Consider the following 24,827-nt stretch of genomic DNA (forward strand, 5'->3'; position numbering starts at 1 on the left):
GCCGCGGCGAGCAGCGCGGGCGCGGGGCCGGCACAAGGTGACGGGGCCGGGCGGCCTCCCCTTCCCCTTCCCCCGTCCCGCGCCCCGGCGGCAGCCCCCGGCCCGGCCCGGCCCGGCCCGCGGAGGGTAACCCGTGCCGTTCTCCTCTCGCCCAGATGCCGGCGGCGGCGGCGGCAGCCCTGCTGAGCCTGTGCGCGGCAGCCTGGTGCAGCCCGGCGGCGGCGGCGGCCGGGGGCAGACCGGACAGCGGCAATTTTCTGGACGATAAACAATGGCTCACCACCATCTCTCAGTACGACAAGGAGGTCGGGCAGTGGAACAAATTCCGAGACGTAAGTTCAGCCCTGCCGGCCGCGCCCAGCCCGTTCCGTTCCTGCGGGGTGCAGGGCATCCCCTGGGAGCGGGGCTGGGGTACAGCCTCAACTTTCCCCTTCTCCCCGAATTGTAATTCTGAATGAACTGCCTGCGGCCCCTGGGCAGGAGGAGGGTCCGGCGGGCAGGTCCCGGTGCGGAGCCGGGGCGGGGCGGGGCGGGCAGAGCCCCGGGCCCTGAGGGGCGCCCGGCGGAACGGGCCCGCCAGCGCCTCCCGCCCTGGGGGCCTGAGGGAGCCGCGGGTGGCCTCCCTCCCTCCCTGCCTGCCCCCTTTCCCGCCCCGCTGAGGGAAGGGGTGCGGAGCGGCCGGGGCTGGGCCGGGACAGAGCCGGGACAGAGCCCCGTCCCTCACCGGGCAGCGGGCGGCATCGCCGAGCCCTGTCAGAGGAGCCGGGAGGAGGGCGGGGAGAGCGGGCTGCGGTGTCTGTCAGGGCTGTGGTGTCAGGGCCAGGGCTGCGGTGTCAGGGGTGCTCGGAGCCCGTGCCCGGCAGCCCCAGGCTGACCCGGATCTCCCCGGTTACGAAACCTGCCGCTGTGAGGTGTCTCTGTCCCCTGCGCGCCTCGCTCGGGCTCCGTTTGCTGCAACTTGAGTGAAACGCAACCTGCTTTTAAAAGCCGTTCGCATTTCTTTCATTGGGAAAGATTTTCTTCCATCATCCAGTGTCCTGCGTCCCTTTAAAAAACCCGAATTCCAACCGTGCAAAATAATTTTCTGCTTTCTCTACTGTTTAACCCATTGGGTTTCTTTGATTTGGTGTAAAATATCGATTTGGTTTGCAACTTAAGAGGCAACAGGTTTCTTCTTGTTCTGTAACCCGCTGGTGACTGCGGTTTGCTGTAGCAAACTGAAGTAAATGTCTCCAAGAAGTCTCTTATTTTTCTGAGACCTGGAGTGTCGTGTGATGCATGTATTTTCTAGCTTCATGTCCGTGTTGCATGTGGGATGCAGACTTGGCTATTTATCTTAAACAACTAGGAAAGAACTGCTAGAGTTGTGGGAGAAGTTATTTTCCCCAGTAGTTTCTATTAAACAGCATAATTTTGATGTTGGAGAGTGCTTCCAGTCAATAGTGATACTTTTGTTTGCATTGAATATTTAAAAAAAAAAGCTTAGGTTCATGTGAAAAATACCTGTTCAGTATGCTGTGCATTGGGACCTGTGATTTTGGAAAAAAAAAAAAAACCCAAGCTAAAATTTGGTGCTGTAGAAATGTTCGAGGATTAAAGGCTGCTGCTAGAAAACTCCAAAATCCGCACATCAGTTATGTTTTGTAATTGGGCAAAGTCATTTATGTAAGGACTAACCTGCAAGGCTGAGGAAGCTAAGTGCTCTCTAATGCTTGTCTCCTGGGTGCCCACTGACATGTACTGTAATATTGGATATTAGCCAGATAATTTATTCTGTGACAAGTAGGTGTCCCCAAGGGTTTTAAGAGTGACTGCTTTGAGGAAGTACTGCATACTGATTCTTCTGATGCAATTTGCAAATATGCTGCCTTATTTTTACACTGTGTAAGTTTTATAAGGCTGGTGCTTCAGTGAGGAGTATGCTTTCATTTCTTGTCCAGAATGATTATGTCCTATTGATTGGTACCCAATCTGAAATATTTATTTAATTTTACAAGGCTCTCCCTTTAAAGCATGGGTAGTTTTCAGTAATTCATAACATATAACTGTAAACAACCCCCCCAATTTATGTTAATCTACCCGTACGAGAATTCATTAGAAAAATATCTTGTAAGAACACTTATCAATTATTATACTTAAATATAACATGGTGAAGAAGACTTACCATTCTGCGTTTTTGTATAATTAGTAAATTTACTTGTGTGACTGTAATTTGTTGGTTTTGAAATTGTAATTAGCAATGTGATTAGTGATTCATATGTGGCCTCCTCTTAAGGAACAGGACGGCAGCATTCCAAACGTATGTAGGGTTAACTGTCTTGCAGAGTTAAAATCAAGGTATGCAAGGCCTGTGTTTATAATTTTATTCTCTGGTAAGAGTAGGATATTTTTTGCAGGCTTTAAATACCCTACAGATGTAACGGTTAGATGGAATTCTGGTGTGAAAAAAAGTATTTAAAGGCTTAACTTAAGACTTAACTGACAGGACTGATTAATGTGTAAGATAATGACCCTGACTTCTGGCTCATTGGCTCAGTTTCTTAAGAGTTTTAGATCACAGTGAGAAAGAGGGCAGTCTTTCAGAAAGGGAGACCTTACCGAGCCTGATAAACCAGGATACGATATTTTCATTATACAAAATCAAAACCCAAACCCAGCTCTCTTAGCATCCTCTAAAATGTCAGTTTTGTCAGTAAGTTTGTTATTAATGTGAGATTATTAGCTAAAATCTTTTCAGTACTTTGTATAGGCAGAACTATAACTGGCTCTTCAATTCTTTTGAAAGGTCTTGATCATTCTGACAAATCTGTTGAAAATACTAATGTACAATAGGTCTGGGCAAGAACAACATGTAACAGTCTGTAACATGTAATAGGTCTGGGCAAGAACATGTAACAGTGGGAAACTAGATGTGTGTTAGGGGCCACCTGCCTTCCCACTTCTTACTGTGCAAAAATTGCGAATGGTCTTATTTTTAAATGGGGGATTTTCCATCTTAAGGATGGGAGAGATACCAGATATCAACTCCCTTAAGTTCTATGGGCAAGTCAAACATTTTGGGTTCTATATGAGGGTATGTTTATTTTTTGCCTGAAGTGTGAGGGAGGAAGAGTTTTTGACCCTGTCTTAGTGCTGCTGGAGTCCAGTTGCTGAGTAGCTGCAAGTTTCCACTAAAATAAGTCTCAGGGTTGATGTAAAAAAACAAAAACAACAAAAAAAAAAAACCACCTTTATTAAGGTTTTCCAAGCTTTCCTGGTTAGGCTGCTTCAGTAGCCAGTGGTGTCATGATGCTAGGACGTTCCAGCCCATGGGAATGTATCCTCTCTTTATTTCAGGCTTGGGAACTGAGATTTTTCAGTAGCTTCTGTTAGGGGTATCTTCTTCATTCATATTTTGTGATGTTGATAATGCTTTGTGGTTATGGTTTTATCTATGATGATAGCACTAGATATTTTATAAATATACATACATACACTGCAGTTTGTCTGAAATAAAGATTATTCTTTTTGAAAAATGTGATCAAGAAATGGTGTTACATTTATACTCTCCTGCTTTGAACATCCTAAATCTTACCTAGCAAACCTTCATTACTCATAATGCTGTAAGTCTGTGGAGAAAAAGAGAGTATTGGAATATAGGAATTACTTTTCTCTTTCTGATTACTTTCCAAATAGTGGTGGTTTTTTAATCCTAGAGCAAAACACAGTGACTTCATAATTTAAAATAATCTTGTCTTTTTATATTATCTTTGCAGTCAATGGGACAAAATTGCATACAACCATAGTTGTCCTATTGCTATCTGAAAAACTTTCAGACTTTCAGAAATTTTAATTTCTTTAAAATACAATGAAGGAAGATTCTATAGAGTAACTCATTTTAGTAATTGATATTTGTAAAGTGTCTTGTGCATTTGTGTTCTTTAAAAAGACTGTATTTTAAATGGTAAATTTTAATTGCTGCTGGAAGAAAGATTTTTGGGTTCTAACTTGCTTGTTAGTGATATATACTTTTTTTTTTCAGAGATCATAATTTAAGTGATTGCTATATATTGAAATTTAAGTTGATAAATGGACTCCACAACTAAACTGTGTTATAGTATTGCTGTGAAATAGTAGGGTTGGTTATCATTGTAACCAGCTGCATCATACTGCAGTGTTAACTGTCATCCCACCATGTTAATACAGTTACCAAGGATAAGGAAGGTAGAAGAAAATTGAACAGATCATAAAACCAAGTTTGCACTGAAGTACTCCTTTTTACTCTGCTTTGCTATGGGGTGTTCTCCCACTGACCATCAAATGTAATGCCTTCTACAAGATGTGGCAGGCTTGGGTGGCTTGCATTGGCTTTCCAGGGGAGTATTTAAAGAGTGTGTTTTTTCAACATTAGTGAAAATTAAACCTCTGTGTTTGGAAAGGAGATAAATTGGATATTAGGTCTCCATATCAATTCAGTAATAGCCAGCATTAATTATTCCCTTGTCTGTTTTGGAGGTTTAAGTTTTCTCAAAAACAAACAGTGCCCCTCAGTTAAGCTCCATGCCAGCTGTGCGTTACTGAGCAGGACATCTCTGTCCACCTGAGGATCACAAATACTTCTTTGTACAACTGAGCAAGCCAAGGCCTTTTGAAGGGGGAATTCATCACAAGTTCTTTGCACTTCATTGTGGGATTACCTTGTAAGGATTCAGAAGGTTTTCATGCTTCCAGAGTGGAGGGCCAGTACCTTTACATGAGGAGGAGGACTTCTGTTCTACATGACTTTTGCAGTGGGCAAGAAACCCTCCTAATTTATGGAGGATCCTAAATGTGGTTTAGGGGAACTCAGCATTTAGGATAGGATAGTGCAGCACTCGTCATTGTCTTTTCTCTAACTCATATTAACTCCTTAGCTGTGAAAAAAGGTTTAGTGGCCTTATTTCTCCAGTACTTCTTATGGTTCAGGGTAAAAAAAACCTTATTATTTGGTACAGCAGCTCATTTATGACATAAATATGTCCTGATCATGACATCAGGAGAAAATGGAATTGCAAAACATGAAAAATGAGCTGCTTCTTCATTATGTTGCCTTAAGCCTAAATTAAACCAGGATCTTGTAATAACATAAAGTTACTTTGGTAAATAGGGCTTTGAATTTTTTCCATGTGTCAGTCTGTTAGCTGAAACTTACAGGAACTTCTTAAGCAGTATCAGTCACTTTTTTCCATTACTTGCTTTGTATGATCTGAGTTTTGTTAATATGGTGAAGGAGGAAAAGTTTTGAAGTCTGGGAGGTCTGACAGAAAGCATAAGTATTTAGTACCTTCACCTCTAATTGCTGCCTTTGCAACTGAACTAATAAGGACCTGAATACTCTTTTTAAAACTATAAAATATGGGGAAGTGTTAGGAATTTGTATTAATTTTAATTAATTAAGGAAATTTAAGCAACTGTTGAATTGTTCATAAATTCTAAATTGAATTAACAAATTATAATGGGAAAGAGTAATGGAAATCTTAATTTTTCCTTTCTTCTGTACTGTAGACAAAGGCTTCTAATTTTTATATGTGCTTTTAATTCATTGTTAACTATGGATTCCTTTTGTCTTTCTCATGATTACATTTCCTATGGTCTGTTTTTGCTGCCTGTTTCTAGTGCCAAATGCTTTTTTGTCTGAAAAGGCAGAGTCTACTAATCTCAAACTATTGTTAACACTGAACTCTTAAATGTCTCTTGGAAGGCATTAACTTGAAAGCTCTTTATATAGCTAGCCTTTAAAAGTTAAGTAAATGGTAATGTGCTTTTCCTTAGATTGCCCTCATAATCTAAAGTAAAGCTGATAACATTGTTTCATCTTATCTTTATCTCCTTTCTCTGAAGAATAATCTTTATTTTATATGCTGTAGGTTATTTAGTGGCTATGGATACCCAGTCTTCTCTTGTCTTTCCATTAAATCTTATTGGAATTGACTCTAGCCATCTGTGCTTATTATAGTGTAGTATAAATAGCTTTGTAATACACAAATAGATGGCAACAGTAACAGAAACTGCATAGGCTATCTTGGCTTTACCATCAGTAGGGAAAGATGCCTAAGAGGTTTTGTAAGGGGTGGCAGAATGTAGAAAACAGTGGATTGAGCAGAATTAGAATATTTTTAGACTGACGCCATTTCCTCTTTTTTCCTATCTCCTCTTTCTGTTAATTCATAATAATTGAAGTATTTGATGTAACTATCTGCAGAAAAGAGAAATACTATCTTGGATCAGTATGTTTGCAAGTTCTGGGCAGTTTCTGAGTGTGACTCCTTGGGCTGAGTTGAAGCAGTCGTGTATTGTTTCCATGTCATGTCTGTGTCGTTGTGACTCCTGGTGTGTCTGTGTTGTCTCTGCATCCCCCCCTTCCACACAAGATATGACCAAAGAAATAAAAAAGTCTTTCACCAGCTGGTTATTTTTTTGGGAACCTAGCTTTAGAGCAACTCCGATGTATTCAAGCATAAGGCAGCTTTTATTCCAACCAAGGTATTTCTATCACTTTTCTATCAGTATGGAAAAACTACTTTAGTAAAATAGCTGTAGTTTTGTTTCGTGTCAATGTTTCTAATGTAGACCTTTTTAGAATTTTTGATATTGATTTTGGAATGGTGTTTCTCCTATTGTTGTTTGTTGCTTGTTGTTTTTCTGTTATCCTGTTTGTCTAAACTTGACATATTTAATGTCTTAGTAACCACAGAGTGTTTCTTTTTTCTGCATCTCTAAGTCCCACTTTGCTTAATGCTAAAAATCTTGCCTGTTTGCTTTGGAATCAAATACTATGTAGGCAGAGTTAGTAAATGCCATCATAGGAGATTGTATTTAAAGCTTCTGTGATTTTCATATTTCTTGAAATTTGATCTCTGAAAGAGAAAAGTTAGTGGCTAGTTATATCAGTGATCAGAGCTTCACTGGGAATTCTAACCTAATTTGAACAATCTTTAGGTATTTGTGAGATTTTTTTTAATGGTTTTTCACTTCTACTTTCCCATTTCACACTGATAAATGGCAGTAGGGAAAATGATGTAGGAATTGTTGATGTATTTTAAAAAGATGTTGCAGGTTAGGGTAGCAACCTTGCACAGGACACCAGGAGAGATAGAATGAAATTATAACCCATATTATAGACAAAGCTTTCACATTACAATGAAGATGTGATTTCACTGATCTGTTACTATCTTTGCAAGTGGCTACTTTAACAGAACACAATAAGAGAATAGGTTTAAAAGATTGAAATCATTCAAACTTTTTGGTATTTTACCCCTTCCAGAAAGTATTATCTTAATAAATTGCTATTATGGACTATACAGTGCTTGACATTTTGCTGCAGAAAATTCTTATGAACTAATTTTTTATTTTCTCATGTGATACATGATCATTGACTCAGAAGAGACTGTCACTTTGCAGCTTGTTCATTATCTCTCTAAAAGTCTGCAAGTCATCAAACAATTTTATGTAGTCCACTTACACTGGGGTCTACGTGCAGCTGAAAACAAACTCCTTTGACATTTTTGAGCTTGCTCTTGATGATGAAATTCATTTCAGTTGTTAAATCTTGGTAGCATAGCAGTGAGATGTACAGAACTTAACTCCTTCTTACATGACAATGCAAGTGAAAAATGATCTGTGCTGTACCAGGTATTCATTAAAAGAGGGAAGTTATTAATATGAAGAGTGTGGGAATCTATATTTAATGATGCATATGTGTTTGAGGATTTGGCAGGGCTTGTGTTGGTGACTGGGACATCACTTTAGGAGAAAACCCAAGCATTGATCCTTAGAAGTGAAAACGATTGGTAGGTAAAGGAGCAATGACAGGAATCCCTTGTAGAGAGTGGTTAACCACTTTTGTCAATATAGAAAGTCCACTTCAAGCTCTGAGAACTCTGTATTCATAAAGTTTAGGACCAGAGTAGACCATTGGATTTGACAATGTGCTTGCCTGTATATAGTGGCTGGTTTACTTTTATCCTGACAGATTATATTACACTCAAAAATTCTACTTTGGCAAAAGCATTTCAGGTTTCAGGAACCTTTGTGTGCTACTGGCAGAGATTAAGGTTTGCTCTCTAAGGCCTGCACTTTGAGGGAATTAATTATCAGAAATAATCCCAGATGATCTATGCAACAGATTTATGCTGTTTTGCAGAAGAATAAGGAAGAATACCATTTAAATTCATAATGGTCTGATCTGGAAGTGTTTCCTTCTTTGGCCCAAATATGAAATGACTGGAATAGTGCTTGATTTTTCTTATGCTAATTTTCTATTTAAAAGGATTTCTGTTCTACTATCTTCATAGAATTTTCTTGTGTTTGTTGTCAATAAAAGCCAGTTGCTTTTATGTGAAAAATCACAATTGATGTTAGAATGCAAGCTAATTCAAATCTTAAGGAAGATAGAGAAAAGGTTTCCCAAGTTTCATTAAGATAACCACCAAGATATATACTTGTTGTTTTAATCTGGTGTTCAAGTCTTTAAGCATACTAAGAAATAGGTAGGCAGTCTTGTTTCCAAGGAACATCCAGGAACAAACCCCATGATTGTGAACAGCTCCTTCTTTACAAAGGCAGCAAAGGGCTGTCAGATTGCTGACTGTGTTGCAAATAGTGCACAATATTTCATATGTGAGCTGGATTAAAGCACACTAAGTGCATAACTATTTTTCTTACTCAATGTAGGATTTCTCTCCTAAACTGTTAAACTGTTGAATTTTTCATACCTGTACATATTTTTGCAGGTGTATATATTTAATTTTAGTCCGGACTTCTTGGTAGGCACTTACAAGATCCTGTTTTGATGAACTCTGGTACTTGGGGCATGAGTGGACAGAATTTCTTCACACTATTAAGAAAAAGACTCAATTATGTTAGAAAAAGAGGTAGTTGGTTTCACCTGTGATGTCCACTGATATTCATGGGCTCCTCAAAAGAAAATATTCTCTCAAAGCATGCAGGGATATGTGCCCAAAACTGCCTTGCTGTTACTGTAAGTAACATCTTAGCCAAGTTAAGTGTAACATGATTATGAATCATGAGATTTCTCCCTGAGATCTGCGGCTGTGGTCTCATAAAGATGAAGAGTTAGGGATATGCAGAAGTAGAATTAACTATGTAGATTTCTACTGCAGAGTGAATGATACAGACATATAAAACCTCAAAACATTTCAATCTTCTTCACTAGAACTGAATGTGGATTTATAAACTGGGTTCTACACAGTGGTAGAACTGTGATTTAGACAAAAGCTACCATACCCTTCTGTCTTTGCATGCTTTTTACGTATGCTGAATGTTTCCAATTCCTCCCCCCCACCTTTTTTTTTTCCATTCTTAGGTAAAAATAATAGTTTCTTAGGGCATATGAAATTATTAGTTTTTTCCTCCAAGTTTTCTAGATTTGGATTGTAGCACAGTTTCTGTAATTTGAAGACATTTTTGAGTAACATGACTCATTGGGACACAAAAGCATTTTTCTCCCACAAGGTTCTAAAGTACTAGTATTAGAGAGTATTTGATATCCAGCACATGGAACAATTGAGCTGTGTTGGCTTATTTTTTTTTCTAAATAATTAGTGGATGGGGCCACGTGTATGTGAGGCCACGCACATGCTTATGCTGGCTGGTAGTACCTCAGGTGAATAAAAATGTAAAGTGATTTTACACTGTCTACCCCTCATTTTACACCCTCTACCCCTCATTCTGAGTAGCAAAATGCTTCACAGAATTTTACAAGTATTTTATAAGTCCAGCCTCACCGTGTCTGCAGTTCTGTCTTACCATTTGATATCCCATTGATTGCAGATCATTTTTGGATATATACCGAAGGTGACACGGGTTTAACAATGTTTGTGGTGTGCAGACTGAAATAATAATTCTGAATTCATATCTCAGATTTGTGAGGCAGTTATCTGCAATAGTTTCAGCTCACTGACTGGAAAAGCTACATCTTTTTTTACATTCCTATAAATATCATGTAAGATCAAAGCAAGTATTGCTACAAACATGTAGAGACTGTAAAGAAAATGTTTGTTTGGACTCCAGCTTCTCCAAGAAAGGTGGAAGAAGCTATAAAAATAATACTTAAAGAAAATGTGAGAAATTATTCTGTGAAGCAAAGCTGATGTTTGATTCTAACAGTGCTTTTCTGGTTGTAAAATGTGATAGCATCTTACATAGTTTCGTAATATAAAAGATATTTCTTGTCAAACAGATACTCCTTTAGCTGGAAAGTGAGGGGGTCTTTGGGGTTTTTTTTTACGATTGGACCATGGCTTTCCAGCCCAGTTTGAGTGTAGTTGGACCATTCAACAGCATGAATGTTAGGAAATCTTTTCCCTGAAATACTGTAAACTGCTGTCAAACGTTATTAATAATAAGTTAATCTGGTTAGTAATATACATTTAGTGCTGCTGTTTCTACAGGTATCTATGCTTTTTATTCTAATGCAAATGAAGGTAGTAATTTGTACATGCTTAATTCCCACATACACAGATCCTACTCTTACTAAGTTATAGCAGAAAGATGCTTTTTAATTACCAAAAAAGTACTAGCTGAAGCTAAAATTTCTATAGCTGTAAAGTTTTTCGCAGTATTTATACAACTAAGTTAAAATATGTCAATGTACGTCATTCATTTATAATAAAACAAATTTAAGTTTGAAAATGAAGTAGGTGTATTTTCAGATTTGACAAATGAATTTTTCAGTTGTTTTAACTTGGGTAGCTGTAGCCAAACAGCTTGCTCATTAGACCAAAAAACCTGCCAAGAGTAATCAAGCGTAGGGATGAAACAAAAGACATTGTGATGTATTATTTTATGTCTTGTGTTGATCAAGAGAAGTGGTTAATTGAAGGAAAAATAAGGGTAAAAAAGAAAATAGTCTTCATAATGCTGAGAATTAATTATTATTTCAAAGTGATGTGTAGTCAGCCAACCCTGTAATGTCTGAATTGTTAAAGGAAGTTGTTCAAATAGTGCATTTCTAATGAGTTTTTCAGGAAGTGAAACATACCTGCTTGAAGATTTTGGATTGTTTTCTTTTCTCCATTTTATCAAATCTTCACTGTGGGTTTCTCAGAATCCCAGAATGTGTAGGTTGGAAGAGACCTTCAGGATTGTCGCGTCCCACACCCTACCTCAACTAAACCATGGCCCCAAGTGCCACATCTAATCTTGTTTTAAACACATCCAGGGATGGTGACTCTACCACCCACCTCCCTGGGCAGACCATTCCAGTACTTCATCCCCCTTTCCATGAAAAACTTTTTCCTGATATCTAACCTATATTTCCCTTGGCACAGCTTGAGGCTGTGTCCTCTCGTTCTGTCAGTGCTGTCTGGAGAGACCAGCCCCCAGCTGACCTTTCAGGAGGCTGTAGAGAGTGATAAGGTCACCTCTGAGCCTCCTTTTCTCCAGGCTTCTCTGGGATGATGTTGCGTTAGTCTGGATCTGAACCTGGTCTGCAGGGAGTCTTGTCTAATCGAGGTCACCGGGGATATGTTCACTGATGTTTGTGAGAGGTGGAATTATGCCAGTCTGCTTCTCTTAAATCATTATTTGACCATTAAGTCTACAAAACAGACTTCTAGATATTTTGCATCTTTGAAAAATTGAAAGAGTGCAAACTTGAACTGGAGAACAAACTAAATCATCCATCCAATAGCTCCTTTTTGTTATTAAAACCTCTCTAGTGATCTAAAGTAGTGTAAATACCAAAATTATTGTGTGTTTTTTTTTATTTTATTTTATTTTTCTTTTCACCTTATTAGGTATAAGAGAATTACAAGTTTGTTGCCGCTTATGTAGTACAATGACAGCATTGGTTTTTTATTTTGTTAACTTATTATATTTGAGTGGGGGTTTTATTTTCCTTTCAAATAAATTATTTTCCTGAATAAGTTGTTATTCTGCAGCTCTTCCCCCCTGCTTCCCCTCTTCAACCATTTTCGAGGTGTGGGTAAAAAACAATCTTTCAGTTTCACTGACGTGAATCAAAGTATTTCATTTTGGCTAATTCATCTTCAAGGATTTCCTGTTGTGTATTTAAAGTCAGTGTCTGATTCATTTGCTGCATTGCTTGGTGGAGTTGTAGGTAGGTGCATCTGTGCTGCCTTTATGTGCCCTGCTCCTACAGTGAATTGCAAATTGTATGATCATTCTGCTTTCCCCTTTTGCTGACTCACATGTTGAACTGTGCAAAACAGTGCAGAAAGTCAAGGAAATTGGAGGGTGACAATTACGAAGTAGAAATAAATAAAGTCAGAGAAGCATTAAAAAACATGCACAGTGCATAGCATGACAATATTTCTGAGGCAAGATTTTCATCCTGTATCAGAAAAGCCATTTATATTGATAATAATAGTGTTAAAAACTAAAGCTGAGTAACCTATTTTGTCAGAGGTATTAAAGAATCTGTTGCACAGCTTAATTCTGTGGGAAATCACAGAGCTGATGGCAAAACAAAGTACTGGGATGGATTTACACAGTAGTTGTTTCTTTCATCTGTTGCTAGAGTAGATTGATCATCTGGCATTGGTAGTTCTTAGGTGTCCCAAGTACGATACAAATCTGTAGGCAGAGCAAGTCAAAAACAGGTTTAGATAAGATATACCATTGTATAATTATAACTACGTTTTTTGAAGTCTGTATTTAATCTCTGAAGTCTGTGTTTAATCTCTATGGTATATCCTGTTATTTTGGTAATTTTAAGTGGAGTTCTGTTATACCTGTCTCAGATTTATTTTCTTAAGAAGTTACTTAATAATTTGGTGTTTCTGACATTTGTATTTTTCCTCATCTTTATTCAGAAATCTGCTAAGGTATTTGTTATTTCTCTCCTTGAATAGACAACATGATGGGTTGTTCATGTTTAAATATTTTCACTAAAATCAAAATATTTTATGTCACTTTCCTTTTATGATGTTCACCAGAAAATTAGAAATGAGGCTAGGATGAAATGAAAGTCAAAATTTTATTCCTGTTATATCAGCTGTAGAGATTTGCAAGTACCTTCTGCATGTGGATATTTCTTTGACACTGGTCACGGTGATAAATATCCCTTTGTACTCAACCTTTACACCAGGTTCACGTCCCTGGTCAATCCCATAAACATCTCAAGTGTTGCTTGGAGTCACCAGGCAAGAACCAGGGATTTTATGCCTTTTTTACACTGGTTTATTTTTATGTATTTGATATGACAGAACTGGACAAATGAGTGAAGAAAGAACTTCTTCCTTTTTCAACTGGATCTAAATCAAGATCACCTGTTTTAAACATTTAAATGAGACTATAAACTCTGAAACTGAAGGCCAACAGCACCAGACATCCTTGGGGGCTAGAGTTAGTGAGCACATAAACTTTCCACCCTCCCTGAACCTAGATTAGTAGACAGCTGGCCAGTGCAGTTGCCTTGTGTCAGAAATAGAACATCTTATCTAAAAAATTTGAGTATCAATTCAGATCAGAATTCCAGATCTTATCACTTAAGTAATGAATTTAGAAGAATTTTTCTCATTCTGCTTTTGTCCTCTCTGACAAGTAGACTGTGTGAGGCTGGAAGTCTTCCTGCTTTCCCCCTGCAACTTTAAGTTTCTTAAAGAAGGATTTGAGTGAATAGTGTGTTTGCTGAAGTTAAATGTCTATAACAAGAATCTGTTTTATTTGTGTGTATTCTGTGAAATTTGACTGTGACTCTTAGATAATGCCTTACAGCTTTTCAAAATACAGGTACTTTCATATTTTTGTCATTTGGTGGGACTTTTTTTGGTTTTATTTTTCATTTAGAAGGAATTATGTACCTAATTTTTGTTATAAACCAGGGCAGTTTGGCACAGAAAAATAGGGGATTAAAAGGAGGTTAAGGGCTTCACTCCAACAGTGTAGAATTAGTTAAGGACTTGGTACTGTTATTTAGCTGCATATTGCTGTTCTGAGCGACTTTTGGCTTGAGGTGTGAGGAGCAGGTATTTGTAATGACTGGCTGCCAAGTAGATTTGTATGACAGGGAAGAATCCTGAAATCTTTAAACGCTATGTATTAGCTTTCTGAGAAAAGTTTGAGGAGAATATGTGAAGTCTTATGAAACAGCAGAATACTTAAACGTTTTTTAAATATGAAATAGTATTGCACTACCCCAATAACTTCTGCTTTGAAGTTAAAAAATAACACAAATATGCAATAATTATTTCATATTGTCCTTTGATTTACTGTTCCTCACCTAGTTCATTGTCATTGCTCAATTTATGTTGTTTTCTCTCTATTTAGTTTCTTGCACACAGCAATTAAATTAGCATTACTGGGAGTAAGCTTAAGAGCAGTTTAGAGGGTTTCAAAAGAAAAATTGCTGGTTTATGATCACATGAGTATTGTCTCAGGATTTCTTCTGAGAATGGAACAGCACAATTTGTGAGCAAATACTCATCCAAAGGCGTTTAAGTACCCAGAGTTTTTACCTCATGGATGTCTAGTTGTCCCCTATGGGCAGCCTATTGTAGGTGCTTGTTTGGAGAAGTGGAATTTATCTGATTCTTTTACTACATCAGATTCCTAATTAATTTCTAGGAGTCTGTATTTTACTACACTAAAAATAGCTTGCTTATTTCCTTAAATCACTTCATAACATGATGAAAATGACTGAGTGCCAAGTCTTAATTTTCACAACAGCCATTAATGTTTGAACATGTTAAGTGCATCCTTTATCACTGATGAAATGGTCAGTTATAGTGATTTGTTAATACAGCATTTAACTATAAAGATTCAGCTTTAGTCCCGTACTATTGACCAATACTTGGATAGGTTGATGTCAGTCTTAGAGGGGATCTGATGCTGGATTTCTCAGCTGAATCAAACTGACAGTGTAGTCATCCTAGTTAATCACTATGGGGACTGATTTCTGCAGACTGAATTTGAATTTCTCACATTTTGGGTGCTCTGTGTTCTGTCCAGCGAAGAGTTTAGGCCTGTGGCTGATGTAAACCTGTGAATAAGCTTCCTGTGAAATCACTTGTGATTCTATTAAATAAGATTATTCATTAAGATCATTACTATCTGCTCAGTTTCCTTTTTTGCTGTTGATTCCAATAGTGTGGGGTTGTTTTTTAATAGATGGAGTGGTTGAATTTTGGCATGGGTAATGCCTTACTGGTGGGTTTGATACAACAGTATTGCTTGGACGTTTTAGAAAGTTAAGCTCTGCTACTTTGGAAAGATTAATTGTAGCACCAGTTACTTTGAGAGACTAATTCACATTTCATATGCACACAAAAAAAGGAAATACGATAAACTGTCAAACTACTGTAATGTCTGAAATTATTTCATTCTTTTTTAAGAAAATGCTAAAACCTCTGAAGCTTGCAACCTTCTTTTAAATTAAATTTCTCATGGCTAATGTAGTATAAGTATCCAAAGCATAGAATTTGTGGGGGCATCTGCTGTGCAGGAGGAAATAATGTTAGTGCCAATAAATATCAGATCAGGTGTGTAAAAACATGTAGCTCAATTTCTAGATTGTTATTTGCAGGTATAACTATGCTGAGAAAACACTATCCTTTTCAATATTGAAAAATTTCTTCAAGAGGAATATACATCAAGAAACCCGAAATCTTTTCAGTAGTTAATATAATTTATCTTCTTTGGACATGTTTAAAAATTTTATGTTAAACATTAAAGCTAAAAGTAAGATTGTGTATGAATTTAAGATCATATTTATTTTCTGCAGCTTCATCTACGTATCCCATCTTTTTAGTGTATTCTTCTATGCCTAAAAATTCTGTATTTCCTATATTTCTGGACACCAGTCACTCACCCCTTCCTGTGACGTAGCTCTTTTAAAGTTAAACATTTCCGTAATACACAAACCAATAGTTTATTTTGAACACTGGCTTACAGTGTAGAAACTTGCCTTGTTTGTAAACTTGTTCCTCTGCAGATGTGTTTTTGTTGGAGATCTTTCATGATAACTTGCTGAAAAAGAAGCAATAACTAATCAAGAACAGCAGAAATGAAGAGCATGACCTCAATTTTTTACATCCTAGGGGAGAACTTACTATATGAAATCTAACTTGAATGTCATGAACTCTGGGCTAGGTGTCTTTTAGCAGCCAACTCCTGTAGTTTATGTGCTTGCATTCAGCTAGAGTTGCTACTGTGAAAATACTATTCCAAAACAGATTTGTATGTTTTTTGAATACCTTGGGAAAATTTTGTGTTGATAAGAAATTGTTTCAGGTTCTGTAGGGTTATTGCTGAATTCAGCAGAAGATGAAAGTAGCTTTTATATTGAACATGTGTAGAAAGTACTCGGTTTCTAGATGGAAAATAGCCTTATACAGTGGGATTTCTGTATATTTTTCTTATAAAATATGGTCTTTTTGATGTAAAATTAAATATTTTCAGGAGATCTGATGATTTTTGCTAAAATGTTTGAAACTGTAAACAGTCAATTTGTCTTAATGAAGACTTTTTTTGTAGGAAGTGAAGTTAGAGAAACGTGGTGTGGAAAGTTGCATGCTTATGGACTTGTGGTATTAACTGTTACATGGCGCTGTCTGGGAGGAAAAAAAATCAGAAATACTGTTTAAATGTGAAATGTTCTCATGGGTTGTAGTGAAGTCAAGGTAGGACTCTGACCTAAGAACAAAAATTGTGTACTCCATCAGGCAACTGAAAAAACTCCCTCTAAAATACCTGATGAAAATTAAATCTGTGGCGTATTGCTATGTATGAGTGCTGTTAAACACCTCCAGTTCTTACAGTTATTTCACAATATTACAATTTATTTGTGATTACTGTGTTTCTTGGTAGTTTCTGTCAGTACCTTGCTGCCCCATATCACTGATTTGGAATGAAAACGTGATACTGCAATGTGGTTTCACAACAGGCATCCTATTTCTTGATGGATTCTGGTGGTTGATTATATGTAGAGATATACGTGATTCTTAGCTTGTATTTTAAAAATACCCAAATGAACCCAAATGACTGAGCAGCCAAAGAAGAAGCTACTTGCTGCATATAATTAAGTTTTCTTGTTATTAAGTTAGCATTTGGATTTGGTGGCTTGGTGAATAATTCTTTAACATACATAGTCTATTTAAAGGGACAAATTAGATATGCTTAATATTTTCTTTCTGGTTTTAAGGAGTAATTCCATATACTTTCCATCCTCATATATTTTCCTGTTTGTTTTTATTGGTCTACTACAGTGTGTTTCATATCTTTGTGTTCTTGTGTTTACTTTCTTGTTGCTTTATTAGATAACTAATGGAACAAAAGAAGCTGAGTGCTTCTCTAGGGGAAACAGGAAAATAAAATGTTGATATATATACAACAAGCACTAGAAGGATATTCTCACTGATGTGTATAGCAACGGTATGGCAATTTCTTCATAGCTGGATTTTAAAAGCCAAAGTTAGATGTTTCAGATTTATTGAGATGTTTCAGATTTATATTTAAACCAAACCAGCAGGGCAAATATATGGCTGTTTGCAGGAGGAGCAGGCTGGGTTTTTTGTGTGTGTGCATACATATGCACATGGTGGATTTTTTTGGTATAAAATTCCTTTTAATGTTAACTGTAGGTCTGAGACATTCATATTCTTTTTTTTTTTAGAGTCCAAGAAAAAAAGATGAGGCCGGATGCTCATTTTACATCTTCTGTAATTCTAATTACAGAGCTAAGTTTATGGAAAGGGTGATGTAGGTTCTTTTTATTGTATACCTTGCCATATATGATGTGGCAAAAGTTAAGTTTGTAGAAAAATTAAAAGCTTTTTTATTTGTTTTGTTGGGATTCTTTTTTCTCTTGCAGTCAAAAAATAAAAGTTTGCATTATTTTGCTTTGAAAGAACTCTTGCAAAAATATTGATTGTTAAGTTTGTAATGTATAATTAAACCTTTTGTCTCATATAGAAATACTTCATTTAAGTTGGGAATGTTAGGAAGACTTAAATCAGTTTGTGATAAATCAACAGCATATTATCCTTACTATGTCAATTATAGTGAGTAAAGAGAGAACTTTGGAATAACTTTTCTCACCAAATGAAAAAGGAAGATCTTACTATAAATCTTTATTATTTGTTTAAAAAAGTATTTGTTATCAGGGCATGTGTCACTCACGGGTATTAATTTTTACTGAGCACTTTTTCTATCAGTGATGGAAATACATCTTTGAGTTTCATGTTGAAGAGTTACAGGAACTGCTAATATTTTTCTGAAGTAAGAGTAATCTTGTGAATTGAGTCCTGATTACAGAATTGCTATCAACAACTGATACATGTATATGATGATTAATGTAAAATAAATAGTTATAGAGAGCAAATGCTTTAGCTCTTCCTTCTGGTCTCTCCCTGTGGAGAGACTAAACGTGAACTGCATGGCAAAATGCTCTCAAGGGATGGGTGTAATGAATGAAGCCATGGAAGTAACAGTAATATAGAAATAGCAGAGCTCTGGTGATGCAGGGCAATAAGCAAGTTTATCCTGTTTCTGAGCAATGCCTTAAGCAGAAGGATATGCTCACACTTTCAGTGATTTTGATATTTGAATTTGATGTGCAGAGGTGATTTGAATGGTACTTTGAACAAGATATGTAATTTTACACATTTTGTGTAAAAGTGCTTAAGTGCCTTTGTATGAAGTAGCTTAACATAAACCACATTTTTGCCACCTCCAAGTGAAAACTTAATGCAGAACAGTTTGCCAACTTGTAGGCAGAAGTTGTCCATTGAGCTTGTTCTTGAACAATAGCCACTAAACAATTGTATGTATTGTGGCTAGCAGCATGTGTTACTGCTGCTTACTGAAACCAAAAAACGTTCAGTGGCAATGTTGTAAAGTAGGCTGTTGGTGTGAAATTATTTGGAGGCAACTGAAAATCACTGCTCTTGTCAAAAAGGTTCCAAATATATTTAGCTTATTCATTGTTAAACCTGAAACTTGAAAAAAATATTTCAGCTGTTGGTGTCCTAATTTTTTTTTACTTGATAACTAAATTTAAATTCAAATGAAAAAGGAAAGAAAGTTTTCTAAAGAATGTATTTGACACATTTCAGATTTTTTTTTTCTTTCAATGCCTCAGAGCTCTCCAAATGCTTATGAGTATCAGACAAAGAGCCCATGCAGATCAGGGGCTCTGTTTATTAATGCTATTCATAAATCAGCCACAGAAATTTTGATATTTCAGCTGGGACCTAATTCAGGACCCCCTAAATGTTAGAAGTGACTATTTTTTGATTTTCAGAGTACACTTTTTCTTTGACTCTTTTTATTCTAGCAACTGAAGTAGGTATGAGAGGAGGAAAGAGCCCTTTATCTGTGGGGGAAATTTAGTTAGGCACTTTTTTGGCTATGGTTAACCTTACTTCTGAGGTAAAGAAAGAACAGCAAAGAGAAGGATTAAATTGAGAGAGGAAAATAAGTGTATGTACACTAAAAACATTAAAATAGAAGGGAGAGATGGTTTTTTCCTTGTCTGTTTCTGACAGTGATTAGAGAGGGGAAAACTTCAAACTGAGTGAAAGCATTGTTTGAGATGTTTATATCCTCTGCTATGTATGCACATAATATTTAAGTAATTTGCCTGTTGAGCATCAAAATGGGAACAGTCTCTTCCTATTGATGTGTTTCTTCAATGTTCTCAAAGATAAAGCAGGCTAAGGGGAATGGACAAGTGTTCAAATACTTTCAGAGGTGTGTTTTAATTTGCTTTAGGCTATTGCATCTCCCCTTTTCTTGTAAGGATAGATGGACCCCAAAGTACCAGAATGGAAGATCACAGTCAGGGCAAAGCACATGATTGAGATTGGATATTGTTACCACTGTTCTATGACATTTTATGTACTTAAGTATTTAAGACAAGCTTGAGACTCCTAAAGTGCGTATATAATAGTCTTGATATAATTTCTGTTAAAATAGGAGGTATTAGTTAATAGTACAGTAGCCTTTTTACTTTAACTGTGTTCCTGTACATTAGACTATTTTCTGTTTTTCATTGTGAACTATCTGGAAATGGAAGAATTAGTGAGACATTTTTAAGGCTTTTAAGCCTTTCAGCATTGATTAATGTGACAGTTGGAGAGGGAGAAATTTTGCTGAAGTTTTTATCTCCTGAAAGGTCATCCCTCTTCTACATAATTTGAGCTGTAATTAAAAAGAAGAGTTGTGTAAAAGGGGAATGAGCTTAATGGATACTTGTTTGAAAGGGCAAATCTGCTGTGAGTAAAAATTCTGCTTCCCAAGTGCCTGTGTTTTTCTCAGATGGTGTTTCTTCACTTTTCCTCCTTGAATGAGCCTTTTAAAACTATACCGAAGTTTTTTTTTCTCCTTCTATCTGAATCACTAGGAATACAGTCCAGGCAGGAGTAAATTGCTAGCATTATCATCAGAGGAATGAAAAGACTTGGAGCTCTCAATGACCATGTTATTTTTGCTGCCTGGCTGTTACCATCTCTGCCTTAAATCAGATCGTGGGGTGTGTGCAAGGTCTGTGCTCTGTACATGCGGGTCTCTAACCCGGTACCTTGGTCTGAAAGTGTGCGCATCAGTACAGCTGCAAATACTAAATACTTGACTTACTTTTGCTATACCAAGATATGAAGATTTGACCAATGTTTTTGTCTTGCCTGCTCTTGTATTTTTTTAATTTTTTTTTTTGTTTTGGTCGTTTACATGATCACATATGGCAATGGTCAATTGGCAGAAATATTTTGTGTCAAATTTTCCAGTGCTGAATAATTCTTGGTAGGATTGCTCTGGATAATTTCCACTGTAGATAATTATTACTCCACAATAATTTGTTGTCTTTCTTCATGTTTATGAATGTAGTCTTCATGGAGGAGTTTTGCTTTAATCTGAATGTCAATTATATGAAAGCTTCATGCATTTCTTTGTGCTAGTGTGGAAGAAAGAGTGCTGTGATAAGGCAAGAAAAGATTTTAATTTTTAATTCAGAAAAGTTTGGTAGAAGAAATAGAAGTGAAGAAAAAACCCTATTCTTTTCTATAACCTATTATGACTTTGTGTCTCTGCCATTGGGATACAAATCCTTAGAAGCTGAGGATAACTTTGTTATCAAAAGTTTTGATAACAAGAGTGCTACTTCTTAAGGATATCGGGACATTGTGCAGTTTCTCATGGACAGATACATATATCACCCTAATAGTGGAAGAATTTTGAGAAGTCTTGTTTGTATAATTTACATATGTTTTTCTGTTAAAATTATTACTAGACAAGAAATGACATTAGTATATAACTTCCATGGCTTCCATAGTTGTTGAGCTAAGAAGACTATTCAGTGCCACTTTTCCTGGTTTCTTAAACAACCAGGAATTTCATTCTCCTTATTTTCCTTACCTGATTTTTATCCTTGCATTTCAGCTATTTCTCTTTTTCAAGTCTTATAAATTATGAATATTATTTTCACCAGCACCTGAGGCTAGACGTTTATTTGTCTTTCCTTAGGAATAGAATGTAAATTAGATATTACTAGGTTACAAGTTGAGATAATTAATTGTTTTGCCTAGAAAAATAACAACATTGAAGATTTTTCAGTTTTTTTTCAGAGAAGTTTAGAAGTTTAGTATAAGCATGTTCTCTACAGACTTACATTGGTAAATGGAGGCAGGTGACAGATTTTTTTTGTTGTGATTTTGTGTGTGACGTATCTTTCCAAAGTGGTCACCTTTTTCTTTCAGGAAGTCTAGTTGTCCTGGATGCTTTGTACAGATGGAACAGCTGATTTTTAAATGTTAAAATAAGATACAAATAGTACTGGACTATACTAGTCTCCAATTTTAGGTGTTTTGTACAAGTTGATGGAAAGTTCTTTGTTTTTCTGTAAATTCAGCATGTAAAGAATAAAGTATTGAACCCTCATTTCTAAAAAGCAAGATAAGGAGGACTTTGGAAACCGCAGGTCAGTCAGTCCTACCAAAGTGTCCAGCAAGATCATGGAGAAGTTCCTCCTGGAAACTCTTAAGTGATAGATGACAGCCCAAATGGCCTTCTGTGATGGGATTACAATGTGGGTATCCACATTGTCAGAGCAACTGATACTAACTTCTGGTAACTGAAGAGCATATGACAATGCACAGCATTGTAATCTCTAAACTGGAGAGAAGTGAGTTTGGTGAGTGGATCACTTAGGAAATCAGGAATTAGCTGGATGGCTGCACTAAAAGGGCTGTGGTCAACATCTTTATGTCCAAATGGAGATTGGCATTCCTTGGGGCTTGGTGTTGGCGCTGGTGCTGTTTAACGTCATTGTTGACATGGATGGTGGGATTGAGGGCACCCTCAGTAAGTTTGGCAACAACTCTGAGCTGTGTGGTATCATCATAGTGCTGGTGGGAAGGGATGGCATCCAGAGGGACCTGGACAGGCTTGAGAGACAGGCTTGTGTGAACCTCATGGAGTTCAGCAAGGCCGAGTGCAAGGTCCTGCACCTGGGCTGGGGAGCCCCAAACACAAATTCAGGCTGGGTGGAGAATGGGCTGAGAGCACCCTGGGGAGGACTCAGTGTGTTGGATGAGAAGCTCAACATAATCCATCAGTGTGCACTTTCTGCCTGGAAAGCCAACCACATCCTAGGCAACCCCATCACAAGAAGCATGGCCATTGAGGAAGGTGATTGTCCTACTGTGCTCTATTCTACTCTCATGATACCCCACCTGGAATGCTGCATCCAGGTCTGGGGCCCCCAGCATAAGAAGGACATGGATGAGAGGGGAAAAGTCTGGAGAAGGGTTGTGAAAATGGTCAGGGGCCTAAGTGCCTCTCCTGTGAAGACAGACTGAGAGAGTTGGAGTTGTTTAGTTTGGGGAACAGAAGGCTCTGGAGAGATCTTAGAGAAACCTTCCATTCCCTAAAGGGGGCTGCAGAAGAGCTGGAGAGGGAGTTATTACAAGGGCCATGTAGTGATAGGAGAAGGGAGAATGGCTTCAATGTGAAAGGGAGGAGGTTTAGATGAGATGTTAAGAATAAATCCTTTACTCTGAGGGTGGTGAGACACTGGAAAATGCTGCCCAGAGCAGCTGTGGGTTCCTCATCCCTGGAAGTGTTGAATGCTGTACTTTGTGTACCCTGGTCTACATAAAGGTTCCCCATCCATGGCAGGAGAGTTAGACCCAGATAATGTTTAAGATCCCTTGCATCCCAAAACTTTCTGTGCTTCTATGATATCTTCCATTTTTTGAGTGTTTCAGCAACTTTTTCAAAAATCTGACTGGGATAGGAAGTGTTAACTATAGATCCTGATGCCTCAGTCTATATGTGGTTCATTTAACTTTGATAGTCTTCCAATTTACTTTCTGATGCTCTTGAAATTTCACTTTTCTTGAATATGTGTGGAGGAGGTTACAAGTAGGTTTATTCTCATCTTCCTATTTTCTCCAGTGAAACTAGAAAAAAAGTGGTATTTGTATGGAGTCAGAAATTGTGTTTTGTTTAAAATCGCCAGTGCCATTTCATTGCAGTAATTTAAAATTAATAGATTTACAGTTGTCCTTACAGAGAACAGTTTATCCACTAATGCCACATGGCAAAGTATTTTTACAGCAGAGTAGTCTTTTATTCTGAAGTCTGACTCCTTTTTTTAATTCAAATTGAATGTACCCTCAGGCTTTAGATTTGTGACTTCTCCAATATTAGGGTAGCCTGAAGATGAGCTCTCTAGTTCTTGGCAAGTCCTAAGCTCTTTTTTCAGAGTTTTTGTCATACAGAGCTGGTGACCATCTGGTGGTAGATGTCTTATTTTTTCCTTCTGGAAGTGTACTTTTCCCTAGTGAACCTAAATATTCTCTAGTCCCATTGAGAGTAAATAACTCTGCTCTGAAGAGCCTGGCAATATTTTTTATCTGGATAAAATACTCCTATTGTCTAACAGTATCCTGGAAAGAAAGCTTACTTAATCAGTATTGTTACAATGAGGTCCAAATCTCCACTTTTACTTTTGTGTCTTCTGTCAGTGGCCAGTTTCTTATCCTAGGTTATTACAGATCTAGATTAATCTGAGTTCTAAACAAAGGATTGTTTTTGACTGTGTGTGTGGATATGTTTTGAATGTGTATACATTCAGAAAGAAAACGGTATTTTTTTTCTACTTTATATTTTGAAAAACATCACAAAGTCTTACAGAATGGATGGGAAACAATGCCACATTTCTCCTGAAAGGAAAGAAATGGAAAATTTCAAAAGGTTGCTTATTAAAAAAAGAAAGATATTTTGATGCTACAGTTGATCTGACTGGTGGAGAAACCTTGGGTCAGGACTATTAAAATGACTCTTCCCCTGGATACTGGCTAGATTGTCATATTACGGAATTGTGGGAGGAAAAGCCAGGCAGATGTTCTGGGGCATTCTTCACTCTTCCCCTCCCATGATTTTTTTACAGTAGCTTATTTTGCTGGCAAGTGTGTAGCTTGTAATCCTTTTTGCATGTATGAAAGATACACCTGGGAAGGGAAGGCTTTGTGTAACTTGTATATCCTCAAATCTGTTCTTTTATAACAAAAAGACTGTTCATTTACTCCACCATGCACTTAAGTATCAAAACTACTTAAGATAAAAAAGTAAAAGCCACAAAGGCATAATGCTGTCATTTCAAAATGATACAAAGACACTTCAGAGCAGCCAATATTACAGGCTTTATCAGAGTTGCATCAGTTCTTTCCTTTATAAAACTTTCACTATACAAGTCAAATAGTCAGATACTTGACAAAAGTGATACAAGGGAAAAGATGTGACAAATCTCCAGTACAGTTAAAATGACTGCAAGTAAAGAAGGTAATTATTTCATCATTCCATCTGCAGTTCTTCAATTCTTCCAG

At 37.2% G+C, this 24,827-nt stretch overlaps 1 protein-coding gene across 2 annotated transcripts in view; it reads left to right on the forward strand.

Annotated features, from left to right (window-relative positions):
• The first annotated feature begins 259 nt into the window (after nucleotides 1-259).
• SPOCK3 (SPARC (osteonectin), cwcv and kazal like domains proteoglycan 3) overlaps nucleotides 260-24,827 on the forward strand; it is a 143,674-nt gene continuing 119,106 nt past the window's right edge. The window contains exon 1 of one of the 2 annotated variants that reach the window (XM_083862503.1): nucleotides 260-332. The gene's annotated coding sequence lies outside the window, so the exon portion shown is untranslated. The remainder of the gene's footprint in view (nucleotides 333-24,827) is intronic. The other variant, XM_083862502.1, reaches the window with a different exon arrangement.

This window comes from Zosterops lateralis (assembly GCF_965231275.1).
Source record: "Zosterops lateralis genome assembly, chromosome: 5".
Lineage (NCBI taxonomy): Eukaryota > Metazoa > Chordata > Aves > Passeriformes > Zosteropidae > Zosterops > Zosterops lateralis.